The 13,837-nt window shown below is 38.9% G+C and overlaps 1 protein-coding gene across 13 annotated transcripts in view; it reads left to right on the top strand.

Moving 5' to 3' along the window:
• SIPA1L1 (signal induced proliferation associated 1 like 1) overlaps positions 1-13,837 on the top strand; it is a 433,934-nt gene that overhangs the window by 118,110 nt on the left and 301,987 nt on the right. For all 13 annotated transcript variants that reach the window (XM_070417275.1, XM_070417272.1, XM_070417284.1 and 10 more), the window contains one exon: positions 10,140-10,234. The gene's annotated coding sequence lies outside the window, so the exon portion shown is untranslated. The remainder of the gene's footprint in view (positions 1-10,139; positions 10,235-13,837) is intronic.

Genomic DNA, 13,837 nt, shown 5'->3' with positions numbered 1-13,837 from the left:
CGTAAGTCTGTGTGCACGTGTTTCATTTCTCTTGGGAATATATCTATGAATGGAATTGCTGGCTTATGTAGTAACTCTAACCTTTCTTTTAAAAAAAATATTTTATTGATTTTTTTTACAGAGAGGAAGGGAGAGGGATAGAGAGTTAGAAACATCGACAAGAGAGAAACATCGATCAGCTTCCTCCTGCACACCCCCAACTGGGGATGTGCCCACAACCAATACATGCCCTTGACTGGAATTGAACCTGGGACCCTTCAGTCCGCCGGCCGACACTCTATCCACTGAGCAAACCGGTTAGGGCTATGTTTAACCTTTTGATAAACTGCCAGACTGTTTTCCAAAGTAGCAGTCCCCTTTCTCATCCCCACTAGCAAGCAGTGTATGAAGCTTTCAGTTCGTCCACATCCTTCCCAACACTTGTTGCTGAGCTGGCCTTTTCTTTTAGCTATCCTAATGGGTGTGAAGCGGTATCTCATTGTGGTATTTCATTTGATTTGCATTTCCTTTTTAAAAAAATAAATTTTAAAATGAATTATTTCTTCTTTAATTTATTTCAAGTTACAGTTGACATATTATATTAGTTCAGGTGTACAATATAGTGGTTAGACATTTATATAACTTATGAAGCGATCTGCTTTCCATCTGACACCATACATGGTTCTTACAATATTATTGACTATATTCCCTATGCAGTACTTTACTTCCCCTTGACTGATTTTATAACTGGAAATTTGCACATCTTAATGCCTTCCCCTTTTTATCCATTCCCAGCAATCTCCCTCCCATCTGCTGATTTGTATTTCCTTAATGACTAATGATGTTGAGCCTCTTTTTGTTGTTTATCGGTTATTTATATGTCTTCTTTGGAGAAATGTCTGTTTAGAGCCTCTTCTTATTAAAACATTGTCTTTTTATTATTGAGTGTACAAATCTTTTATCAGATAAGTGATTTGCAAACATTTGCTCCTGTTCTCTGTTGTCTTTTCCTTTTTTTTTTTTTTAATCTTCACCCTAGAATATGTTTTCATTGATTTTTAGAGGGAGAGAAAGAAGGAGAGAGAGAGACAAACATTGATCAGTTGCTTCCTGTATGCGCCCTGACTGGGGATTGAACCTGCCACCGTTTGGTGTATGGGACACTCCATCAAACTGAGCCACCAGGCCAGGGCCTCTCTTTACTTTCTTAGGAAGCCAGATTTTAAGTGGTGCACAAAAGAGAAAAGGGCACGTAATAAGCATGGAACAAAAGAGTAGGCTATGGCTACAAATGTTTATTGAGGTTATTCCTAGGATGATCTATAGGTGATAGGAAAAAATGTGAAATTACCACAGTTATTTAAAAAAAAAAACTTAAAAATTATAATACACATCAAATGCCCAAATCGTAAATATACAGCTTAAATAAATGATCAGGAAATGAATACACGTGTCCTCACCATGCAGGATCAAGAAAGAGAACATTCACAGCCCCTCAGAAGCTCTCAGTTGTCTCTTTGTGATCACTAGCCCTCCTTTTTCCTCAGAAGTAACCACTCTTTGACTTCTAACACCATACGTTAGTTTTCACAAACATATAGGAAAGTGCAGAAAGCACAGATAGAGTGGGATAGATTTTCACAGAGCGACTACACTGTATAATCAGACTCAGATTAAGAAACAGATATTGCTAGCCCCTCAGAAGGCCTGGTTCCTACCTTCCAGTCAAAGCATTACACCTCAACTACTAACACTATAGCTTAGTTTTTTGGGTCAGTTTGTGAACTTTATATTAACGTGATCATGCATAATATATTCGTTTGTTTCTAGCTTCTTTCCCTCAACATTGTGTTTGTGAGGTTCATTCATGTTCTTGCACGTATTTGCAGTTGGTTTATTTAGTGCTGCCATGAACATCCCTGTGTATGTCTTTCTGGTAAAGACATCTATAGGGGCTATAATTAGGAGTGGACTTGCTGGGTCATGCAGTATGTGTGTATTCACTTTAGTAGACACCGAGAAACAGTTTTCCAAAGTGGTTGTATCAGTTTACATAGCCATCAGCAATATATGACAGCTCCACATTCTTGGCAGCACTTGGTATTGCCTGCCATTTGACTTTAGCTGTTCTGGCAGGTGTGTAGAAATAGTCCATTGCGGCTTTAACTTGCATTTCCCTGAAGACTAATGCAATTGAGCACCTTTTCATGTTTACTGGCCACTTGATTCCACTTTTTGAGTAATGGAAATGTTCTAGATCTTCACTGTGATGGGGAGAGTGGTTGAATATGGACACATTTTGAGAGTAAGGCTGACAGGTTATGCTTAAGGTCTGGAAGTGCTGTGAACAAGAGGAGTCAAGAATGGCCTTAGGTGGAGGGAAGTTGGGACATGGGAGACAGGAAAGGCAAAGAAGATCCGGACTTAATTATAGCCAATCCTTTGCATTTTATGCATGTAATCAAAATAGTTTTTCAGAATTTTATAAAGAAAGGCCATTTGAATACCAAAATAATAAAATAAATAAAAAAAAATGGGAAGGACATAACCTCAGAATAAAAGAAAATCCTTTAAATTGAATAAATTTAGCTTTCTGAAATACTCATGAACAAGTGGTTTTTTTTTGTTTGTTTGTTTTTGTTTGTTTGTTTGTTTGTTTTTTTTGCTTTTTTTCTCATTTCTCTGAAGACCCACAGATGCTGATGTTGTTTTGCAGACCAGCTTTGGGAATCACTGGTCTGTAGCATTATGTATATATCCTTTGATTTTGATACTATTAATAAATGAGCATCATATCTGTCCTGAAACTTGCAGTAAGATTGATTGAGGTTAGAGTCTAAATATGAGAAACCATAAAAAACATGGTCAGAGTAGGCCATGTGTCATTTCTAGCCCAGAAATACTTCATCTCTTAAAAAAAAGAGAGCCAGATGCCTCCTAAAAGCACATATGGTACACGTGCAATCATAGTAAGGCTGACACTCATCTTAGTATCTTCTTTGCTATTGGGCTTTATGAAATTACTGTTTCTAAAATTTTGTGTTGAAGTAGCCAAGCTCCCAGTTTTCTTTAGCAAATTGATTTGCCTTGTCCTTAGGGACAAATACAGCTATGTTTTAACCTTTGGGTATACCACCTCCCTACCCCCCGCCCCCAATGTTACAGCTAAGTGTAACTACAAAGTATTTGGTAAAAGCCACGTGGGGCAGCAGGAGGGGGAAGTGGTACTGTAGAAACAAAGGTGGAGAGGAGTGTCCGTGACCCATAGCTTGGTTGGCACGAACAAGCAGACTTGTTTTGAATCTCCGATGAGGCGTACTGGTGCTTTCCTTTGAATTGGATACCATCTTCTATTTGGCGGAGCATTGAGACGCCTTCTCAGTGAGAATCAGTGTCATTAGAAAGCCTCAGAAGTGTGTAAGTGATCTCTTATGTGAAAGTGTTGCCTTTGAGTATTACCTGGGAAATATCTTGTGCAGTTTCATAATGAGTAATTTGATTACTCAAAGATATCAAATATCCTTTGTAAAACTCTGTGACCATGTTAAAGAACAGTGTTACTAACAACTTTCCCATCCTTGCCAACTGGTTTTATGGGACTTAATGTCTTTCTACCAAGAAGAGAACTTGAACATGCATACTCCTCTGCATTTTCAGTCTGCTTTTGGCATTAGGTAATAGTGTCATATTTTAGTTACCTGATGTGTCTGTGGTTTTAACGTGACTGTCTTGCCCTGAGGGATGGGAGAAAATAAGTGAAAAGTTCATCGCTGCTTTGTGAATCAAGTTGTGCCTTGGCACGGAGCGCTGATCATTCTGGCATTCAAACACAGCATTAGATCACCTTGTCTGCAGTTTGGGAAGGTTCTGTGCTACCTAACACTGCAGGATTCTCCACAAACTCGAGCTGGTAAAAAGGAGGATGTTTATTGTATTCTGTTCTCAAAATCTTGCCAAGTTACTATCATCACACTCTTTATTGATAGAAAATTAGTTAGGTAAAAATCATTTTCTTCTCCGTGCATGGCAGAGGTGATGAAATTTATGAGAAAGTACATATAAGGAGAGGTTGTGAGTGTTGATTGTGGACTTGAGCCCTGGCTCGAAACAAAACTCTTGACTTATAGCAGAATGTTCTGTGTCACTTGTTTCTTTCAGTCTCAGCTCTTGTATGTGAAACAATGAAAGGAATATGTGCTTGGTGAATCGGTCAGGGTTTTTAGTTACAGATACTAAGATCTAGTGTAGCTAGAGTAAGCACAACAGGACTTATTAAAGGGAATAGGTAGCTTAGCAATCATTAGGAGGGCTGAAGAAAGAGACTGTAGGCTGGGTTTCTGGGAATGGTTGCCAGTGCTGCACCGTGGGGGCCAGAGCTGCACTTTGGGGGTCAGTTATGCACTGTGGGGGCCACAGCTGCACTGGGGGGGCAGTGATGCTCTGTGAGGTCAGTTCTGTACTGTGGGGGCCAGTTCTGCACTGTGGGGGCCAGTTCTGCACTGTGGGGACCCGTGCTGCACTGTGGAACTGGCTCTCCAAGGAGCTGCTGCCCCTGCCTGGGTGGGGATGCTCCAAATCGAGAAGCCAGAGCCGGAATCCCTTCACCTTTGTCTGCCAGCAGAATGGATGCCACACGCTCTGCCACCTTGCTTCTTTCCCCAGCTAACTCCATTCTTAAGGAGTCCTCTGTGGTGTGTCTGGTTGGCAGAACATGGCTCATAAGTCTCCCCGTACTAAAGGGTGGGGAAGCAGGAAACATAATCTTCCCATCCCCGATTTATTTATTTGTTTTCATTTTTAAATTCTACTTGGAAAATGGGCCAAAGATTATGGGCCTCTTGAATAACAGATGGCCATTACAGCACCTATTTGAAATAATAAAACTTCTATGTATCAAGTGAATACTTGGAAATTTGTTCTTGAGTTTTAAGGAAAATGAATCACAGAAGTAAGAATTTTGTTCAAAATTACTCTTCGGTGGGGGAAACTGGACGTCACGTGGTCCAGGCCCCTGATTTTGTAGCTGAGGGAAACTTAAGCCCAGGGGGCGAGGCCTTTTCCCACGGAGCCCTCTAGGAGAGCAGAGGTTTTCCCTCTCTTGCGTTCCCATCTGGATATTTAAGTCCTGATGTAAGTAGTCGGGTTGTCTCCGGGGGCTGATGTTGGTTGGATGACATTGGTGTGCTTGTATGTGTTCACTGAACACTTGGAAATTTATTCTTGAGTTTTAAGGAAAATGAATCACAGAAGTATGACTTTTGTTCAAAACCACACTTGGGGGGCAGGGGACACCTAATTGAAGATGTAAGTTTCACTTGGTACACCAAACTACAAAAATGAAGGGTGTTTATAAACAGCTCTCTTCTGTTTATTCTGGGCAGTTCATAAATTTGCTCATATACAACTCTGGATAAGGCATTCATTATTACTTGCATATTTAGTACAAGGTCAGAATTACTACGAAACTTTGGTCTGTCTAATTTGTCACCGCCAAGTCTTTGCTCAGAGCTGCCTTTGCAGTGCATCGTACCTGACATAGTCTATTTAATATTGCAATCCACCTTTACTCCATTCATTCCGAACCCCTTTATTCTGCCATTCTGGCCTTTTTCTTTTTAATAGCACATATCCCTTCTAACATTACATAACAGATAGTTTGTATATTATGTTGATTGCTTATGGTGTCTCTTCCAGGCTATTAGCTCCATAAAGGCAGATTTTTCTCAGTTTGTGTATCCTTAGCATGAAGAATAAATAGTACCGGCCCTATAGTAGATACTCAATAAATATATGTTGAATGAATGAACTTGGCAAAAGCAGATATTCTTTAGGATTCCTATTAGTAAAAAGACAGATTCTGAACCCTAATTATTATTTTATTCATGAACTCATTGGGGATGGCAGAATCATCAGTTGGAATGTAAAGAAAATAAGTAGTGTTCTGGAATCTCCTTGCCTTTTTTTGGCAATAAACAAGGAACTTGGATTCAGATGAAAAAAATCATAAGATTTTCAGATATTATCAGTGGAACACCTTCTTTAGCTATTAAAATCTAGATTACAAAATGATAGAAACACACACAGTCTTTTTCATATATAGACTTGGACAGTGCTGGTTTTAAACAAATGACTTAGCTTTTCATTTTATTTTTCTCCATTTATTTACTTTCTTATTTTCATTTTCAACATTGTGGCAAAACGAAACAGATTTAAGAGTATGAGGTACTGAGGCAATGGTGAGGGAAGTGGGAGGAACCGAGGTCTCTGTGGAGTGGAAAAGGTTTCTGCAGAGTCGTCCAGATGTGAAAGTACATTCTAAACCTTTGTTGGAAAAGCTGAGACGTGAGACAAGGAGGCACAGTTCGTTAAATTAGAGTATACAGTGTCTTAAAATGTTCATTTAGCGAAGCTGGTGGTCGTCTCCTAACAAGTTCTAGGATATACTGTAGTTTATAAAGACTAACATTATTATTTAAAGATATATTTGACTTCTAGAATTCAAGGGAAATAAAGGTGATACTTAATGTCTTAGGAAGATGTTAAGTCCAAAGCTTAAATGATTTGTCTAACATCACACAACTAATTCATGGCAGAGTTGGTACTAATTTTTATCACAAATTTTCAATGAAGTATCCTTATTAGGAGAGGTGTGTATAGACTGTCTTTGGAGATAATCCAGGGAACAATTATGAATTTGTGTAGAGATTTATGTTTTAGCTTAAAAATTTTTTAAATATATTTTTATTGATTTCAAAGAGGAAGGGAGGAGAGAGATAGAAACATTAATGATGAGAGGGAATCATTGGTCTGCTGCCTCTTACATGCTCCCCACTGGGGATTGAGCCCGCAACCCCGTGCATATGCCCTTGACCAGAATCGAATCCAGGGCCCTTCAGTCTGCAGGCTGATGCTCTATCCACTGAGCCAACCAGCCAGAGCTTAAAATTTTTTAAAAAATTTATGCAGATATTTCATCCTATACAAATTATTTATGGGCTTTTCTTTTTAAGTGTATTAGCATGTGGTATTTTTTGTTTGTTTTTTGTTTTTGTTTTGTTTCTTTGCAAAAAATGTGCTTATTGAGGAATTGTCATTTGGAACTTGAGGACATGAACAGAATGAAAGATCACCATAGGCTGTCTTAGAACGGTTAAAAAAAATCAGAGTTTTAAAGAAAATTACAGTAGGGAAATAATTCTACATGATCTCTTTTGATGTTAAATATTATATTAGAGGGAATTAATGATAGTACAGTGAAAATACCTTACATAGAAAATATTTTAAATTTCAATTTGAGAAGAAAAGATTACTCTTTCTGTCATTTCAACATTCTGTGTAAGTGAACTAAGATACCCTGTTTTGTATCTTTTCACTTCCAGTAGTTTGGAAGTGATCGATTTAAAAAGAGAGAGACAGAGACAGAGACAGAGAGAGATAATGATTTGTATAGATAATTTGTATATACTTTTCCCTGACCATGAAGTTAGACCATACTTGTGTGGAGAAAGACAGCCAATCTGCACCCTACCACTTCCCCATCAGGGAATATTGCAAGCATGTCAAACTCAAAGGCGAACATGGGCCAAATAAACAAGGGTTAAGTTTATGTGGGCTGCAAAAAAACAAAAGCTTCAATTTTCATAGAAACGTAGGTTAATTCGATAGAGACATGCTGAATACAAAGGGCTGAAGTAAATGAGTAATCGTTAAATAAAATAATAGTACATTTTAATAAAAATTAATATTTTTATTGAACGTTAACTTATCAGACACTGAATAACTGTACAAATTAATAAGTGCAACACAAATAAACCTATTTTTCTTGTTCTCCGAAAGCAAAATATTTTCTGTTGCGCACACCAAACAAATCAGTACAAGACTAATGACATGGCAGTTGGCTGCTAAAGTATTTGCTGCTATTATTAGTGGAGAGAGATGGTGCTCCTGTGTGAAAGGCGTGTAAGGGAAATGAATGCAACATGATTATAGTAATCAGTCCTTAGCAAACGTAGTTCCTTATCAATAACCAGAGGCCCAGTGCACGAAATTTGTGGACTTGGAGGGGTCCCTCAGCCCAGTCTGCGACCTCTCGCAGTCCAGGAGCCCTTGGGGGATGTCCGACTGCTGGCTTAGGCCTTCAGCACTCGAACATCTTTGGACATCTTTAGCGCTGCTGCAGCCATCTCTGAGCCCGGCTTCTGGCTGAGTGGCGCTCCCCCTGTATTGAGCGTCTGCCCCTGGTGGTCAGTGCTCGTCATTGTGACTGGTTATTCTGCCGTTGGGCCAATTTGCATATTAGCCTTTTATTATATAGGATTATGTATAACAGGATATTGTAAAAATTAAGTTATGAAATTTTTATTAAAACTTTTCTTACATGCCGTTATATTGGCTGGGCAACCAAAATACTCATTGTGGGCCATATGTGGCCTGCGGGCTGTGAGTTTGACATGCTTGCTCTAAAGGTTCTTATTTTGTAATCTTTTATGTAAATTGTTCCTTTTGTAATACATGGTTAAGTGTGACTTATCATGCCACTGAATTATGACTTTATTTTTATATGCTCCAAAATACTGTTTCCACAATTGATTAGAGAGCAGGGCATCGTAGGAAGAACACTAAGCTGGCAGTCAAGAGATCCTGACTTAATATTGCTTGTAAAATGAGGGTTTTACTGTGGTAAATGAGATACTGAGGTTTTTTCCAACTCTAAAAGCTTATGATCTGTATTTGTTCATGATCTGCTTAGTGCCTCCATCCACATATTTTCTAAAATTTAAACATACAAACAGTTGTGCGTTATTTCAGGTTTCATTGTCTCCACACAAAACAGTTCCCTGGAGGTGAAGATTTTGGGAGCCAGTACCCCTTGCTTTCGTCTGGTCAGTGAGTTTCCTGCGTGACTACCAGAGAAACCAGGCGAGAACTTGCCTAGCAGTCCCTGGTGGCTCACAAAAGGTCCTTTATGTGAGACTCTTAGCATTTTGAGACAACCTCTAAGACATGAAGAATTTTCATATTGGGCCTGCAATGTTTAGGTAATGGACAGTTGTTAACCCTGAGCAGTTTGCCACTTGGAGTCCCAGTATTACTGTTGGAAGTAGCCATCTGAGTTTTTATTGCCTTGTGCTTGCAGATTATTTTTTTGATTGTAGGTGTAAATTATAGGAGGCCTTTGGCAGATGTGTGTATAGCAGGTCCTCTAATAATGTCTCATTATAATGTTGATGAGATGCCTAGAAACTTAAATTTTATTTGTGGCAAAATTGGTCATATTATATGTCATTTCACTTAAAGCTGCAGAACCTATTGGCGACGTTAATTGAGGACTTACTATACACGATTGTTTTCCCATGCTAGTATCACATACCCGTGCTCTTTTTCTCCTGGAAGGCGTGCATACTGTTGTGTGTGTTTTCAGTTAAGTCTGTATCACACCAGCCAGTTTACTAGCTCTAGGTGGAGATGCAGAAATACCCTATTGAATTATTGAATTCTTACCCCAGCCTGGCAGAGTTGTGTTTAGCAGTTCATATATGGTATGTGTTGGAAGGCACGTCTTGGCAAATGGTGAGTGACTTTGGTGGGGAAGAAGTGCAGTCTGGGTAAGATGGCTGGGCTGGAAGCCCCTGCTCCACAGTTACGCTCCTATTGTCGCTTAGCACCCAAGAGAGATTCACTTGTCATTTTTCATAAATCATAGCTCCAAAGTCAGAGATAGTTCTCAAGTCCCTGAATTATTTTGTGATTTTGCTCTCATTATTTTTCACATTGTCTGGATTTGAAGTTTTGAAGAACTTGGCACTTTGCTCAGATAGAATAAGCCAAGGTATTCCATTAAAGACTTACTGTGAGTCTGAAGAAAGCCTTTATTCCTCTTTCATTTCGCTAAGGTATGACAGTATTGGAGCAGATGGAAGGCTAGAGTTTGAGCTTCCGTTGTGTGAAAACTTCACCAGCCAATTGGCTGACTCTTGGTGGTAAGACAGGAAGAGCCACCCACATTTTCCCTTTTGGATTTGAGTCACAGAAAACAGGTTTCCTGCAGAAACCATTTGGCTTCAACAAGTGTAGGAAATTTCATCTTTGATCAGATTGATGTTTTTATCTTCATTGGGCATGTATTTCAAATTAATTATTTTCCTCTTTTCAATCCACAGGTTCAGTTTCAAATTGGAATCTGCTGTAGTACTGACTGTAACCTAATTTCCAAGATTTTTATGTCAGAGGTAGATCAAAAGGACTATACTTTCAGGTAAGGATCTAATTTTCTTTATAACAATACACAGCTACTTTGGCAGAAGTGTAGAGTTACCCTTGCCCCCTTTCACATGTATAGGTGGCACATTGAATTTTCCAGACAGGTTTTTACATGTTTGGGATTCCCTAAGACGTGTCAGTGGGGTTGGCTACACGGAATATTTAGAGAAGCTATATGTGGTGGCAGTTAAAACATATTCATGCCCATTTAAAGTGGCTTGTAAAACTATAAGTTTTTGTTTCTTTTAGGGGAAGGAAATCATCCTTTCCTCTAATACAGTGGTTCTCAACCTGTGGGTTGCGACTCCTTTGGGGGTCGAACGACCCTTTCACAGGGGTTGCCTAAGACCATCGGAAAACACATATATCATTACATATTGCTTTTTTTTTTTTTTTTTTATTTTTTTATTTTTTTATTTTTTTATTTTCCTCTTAAAGTATTACAAAGGGTATTACATAAGTATCCTTTTCCCCCCCCCCCCGCCCTTGACAAACCACTACCCTCCCTTACCCCCCAGTGTCTTATGTCCATTAGTTATGCTTATATGCATGCATACAAGTCCTTCGGTTGATCTCTTACTCCCCTCCCTCCTGCCCCCCAACTCTCTCTGGCCTTCCCACTGCAGTTTGACAATCAGTTTGAGGCAGCTCTGCCTCTGTATCTATTATTGTTCAAAAGTTTGTAATGGTCTTTATTATCCATGAATGAGTGAGATCATGTGGTATTTTTCCTTCATTGACTGGCTTGTTTCACTTAGCATAATGCTCTCCAGTTCCATCCATGATGTTGCAAATGGTAGGAGTTCCTTCTTTTTAACAGCAGCATAGTATTCCATCGTGTAGATGTACCACAGTTTTCTAATCCATTCATCTACTGATGGGCACTTAGGCTGTTTCCAGATCTTAGCTATGGTGAATTGTGCTGCTATGAACATCTGGGTGCATATATCCTTTCTGATAGGTGTTTCTGGTTTCTTGGGATATATTCCTAGTAGTGGGATCACAGGGTCAAATGGGAGTTCCATTTCCAATTTTTTGAGGAACCTCCATACTGCCTTCCATAGTGGCTGCACCAGTCTGCATTCCCACCAGCAGTGCACAAGTGTTCCTTTTTCTCCACATCCTCTCCAGCACTTGTCGTTTGTTGATTTGTTGATGATGGCCATTCTGACAGGTGTGAGATGGTACCTCATTGTTGTTTTGATTTGCATCTCTCGGATGATTAGTGACTTTGAGCATGTTTTCATATGTCTCTTGGCTTTCTGAATGTCCTCTTTTGAAAGGTGTCTATTTAGATCCTTTGCCCATTTTTTGATTGGATTGTTTATCTTCTTTTTGTTAAGTTGTATGAGTTCCCTATAAATTTTGGAGATTAAGCCCTTATCCGATATGACGTTGGCAAATATGTTTTCCCACGAGGTGGGTTTTCTTGTTGTTTTGTTGATGGTTTCTTTTGCTGTGCAGAAGCTTTTTATTTTGATGTAGTCCCATTTGTTCAGTTTCTCTTTAGTTTCAACTGCCCTAGGAGCTGTATCAGTGAAGAAATTGTTTTGGCATATGTCTGAGATTTTGTTGCCTTTGTATTCTTCTAGAATTTTTATGGTTTCCTGTCGTACATTTAAGTCCTTTATCCATTTTGAGTTTATTCTTGTGTATGGTGTAAGTTGGTGTTCTAGTTTCATTTTCTTGCATATGTCTGTCCAATTTTCCCAACACCATTTATTGAAGAGACTATCTTGGCTCCATTGTATGTTCATGCCTCCTTTGTCAAAAATTAATTGAGCATATTGGTTCGGGCTAATTTCTGGACTCTCTATTCTATTCCACTGATCTATATGTCTGTTCTTGTGCCAGTACCAGGCAGTTTTGAGAACAGTGGCTTTGTAATACAGCTTGATATCTGGCATTGAGATCCCACCTACTTTGTTCTTTCTCAGGATCGTTGCAGCTATTCGGGGTCTTTTTTTATTCCAGATGAATTTTTGGAGAGTTCGTTCTAGATCTTTGAAGAAGGCCATTGGTATTTTAATGGGAAGTGCGTTGAATGTATAGATTGCTTTGGGTAGTATGGACATTTTAATGATGTTGATTCTACCAATCCAAGAACATGGTATGTTCTTCCATCTGTTTATGTCTTCCTCTATCTCTTTTTTCAACGTCCTGTAGTTTTCTGAGTAGAGGTCTTTAACCTCTTTAGTTAAGTTTATTCCTAGGTATCTTAATTTTTTTGGTGCGATGGTAAATGGGATTGTTTTTCTGATCTCCCTTTCTGAAAGTTCACTGTTGGTGTATAGAAATGCCTCAGATTTCTTGGGGTTAATTTTGTATCCTGCTACATTGCCAAATTCATGTATTAAGTCTAGTAGCTTTTTGATGGAGTCTCTAGGGTTTTGTATGTATAATATCATGTCATCTGCAAATAAGGACAGTTTTACTTCCTCTTTTCCAATTTGGATGCCTTTTATTCCTTCTTCTTGCCTAATTGCAATGGCTAATACTTCCAGTACTATGTTGAACAGGAGTGGTGAGAGTGGGCATCCCTGTCTTGTTCCTGTTCTTAGGGGAAATGGTGTTAGTTTTTGTCCATTGAGTATGATGTTGGCAGTGGGCCTGTCATATATGGCTTTTATTATGTTGAGGTATGATCCTTCTATTCCCACCTTTCTGAGAGTTTTTATCAAAAATGGGTGTTGGATTTTGTCGAATGCTTTTTCTGCATCAATTGATATGACCATGTGGTTTTTTTCTTTCAATTTGTTTATGTGATGTATCACATTTATTGATTTACGGATGTTGTACCATCCTTGCATCTCTGGGATGAATCCTACTTGGTCATGGTGTATGATCCTTCTGATGTACTGCTGGATCCGATTTGCTAAGATTTTGTTGAGGATTTTGGCATCTATGTTCATGAGGGATATTGGCCTGTAATTCTCTTTCATTGTGATGTCTTTACCTGGTTTTGGTATTAGGGTGATGCTGGCTTCATAGAATGAGCTTGGAAGCGTTCCTTCCTCTTGAATTTTTTGTAGTAGTCTGAGGAGGGTAGGTTTTAGTTCTTCCTTGAATGTTTGGTAGAACTCCCCTGTGAAGCCGTCTGGCCCTGGGCTTTTGTTTGCTGGAAGCTTTCTGATGACTGCTTCAATTTCTTCCATAGTTATTGGCCTATTGAGGTTTTTAGATTCTTCCTGATTGAGTTTTGGAATGTTGTATTTTTCTAGGAATTTGTCCATTTCCTCCAGGTTGTCCAGTTTGTTGGAGTAGAGTTGCTCGTAGTATTGTTTAACAATCATTTGTATTTCTGTGGGGTCTGTTGTTATTTCGCCTCTATCATTTCTGATTTGGTTTATTTGGGACCTCTCTCTTTGCTTCTTGGTGAGCCTGGCTAGGGGTTTGTCAATCTTGTTTATCCTTTCAAAGAACCAGCTCTTGGTTTCATTGATTTTCTGTATTGTTTTTTTGGTCTCTATTTCATTGATTTCTGCTCTAATCTTTATTATCTCCTTCCTTCTGCTCACTCTGGGGTGTTCTTGTTGCTCTCTTTCTAATTCTTTGAGTTGTAGAGTTAGATGATTGACTACCATTTTTTCTTGTTTTT

Source organism: Myotis yumanensis, unplaced genomic scaffold, assembly GCF_028538775.1.
Source record: "Myotis yumanensis isolate MYYU_CA2020_CCGP unplaced genomic scaffold, mMyoYum1.0.hap1 SCAF_1, whole genome shotgun sequence".
Classification (NCBI taxonomy): Eukaryota; Metazoa; Chordata; class Mammalia; order Chiroptera; family Vespertilionidae; genus Myotis; species Myotis yumanensis.
This window is presented reverse-complemented; position numbering and strand designations above follow the sequence as displayed.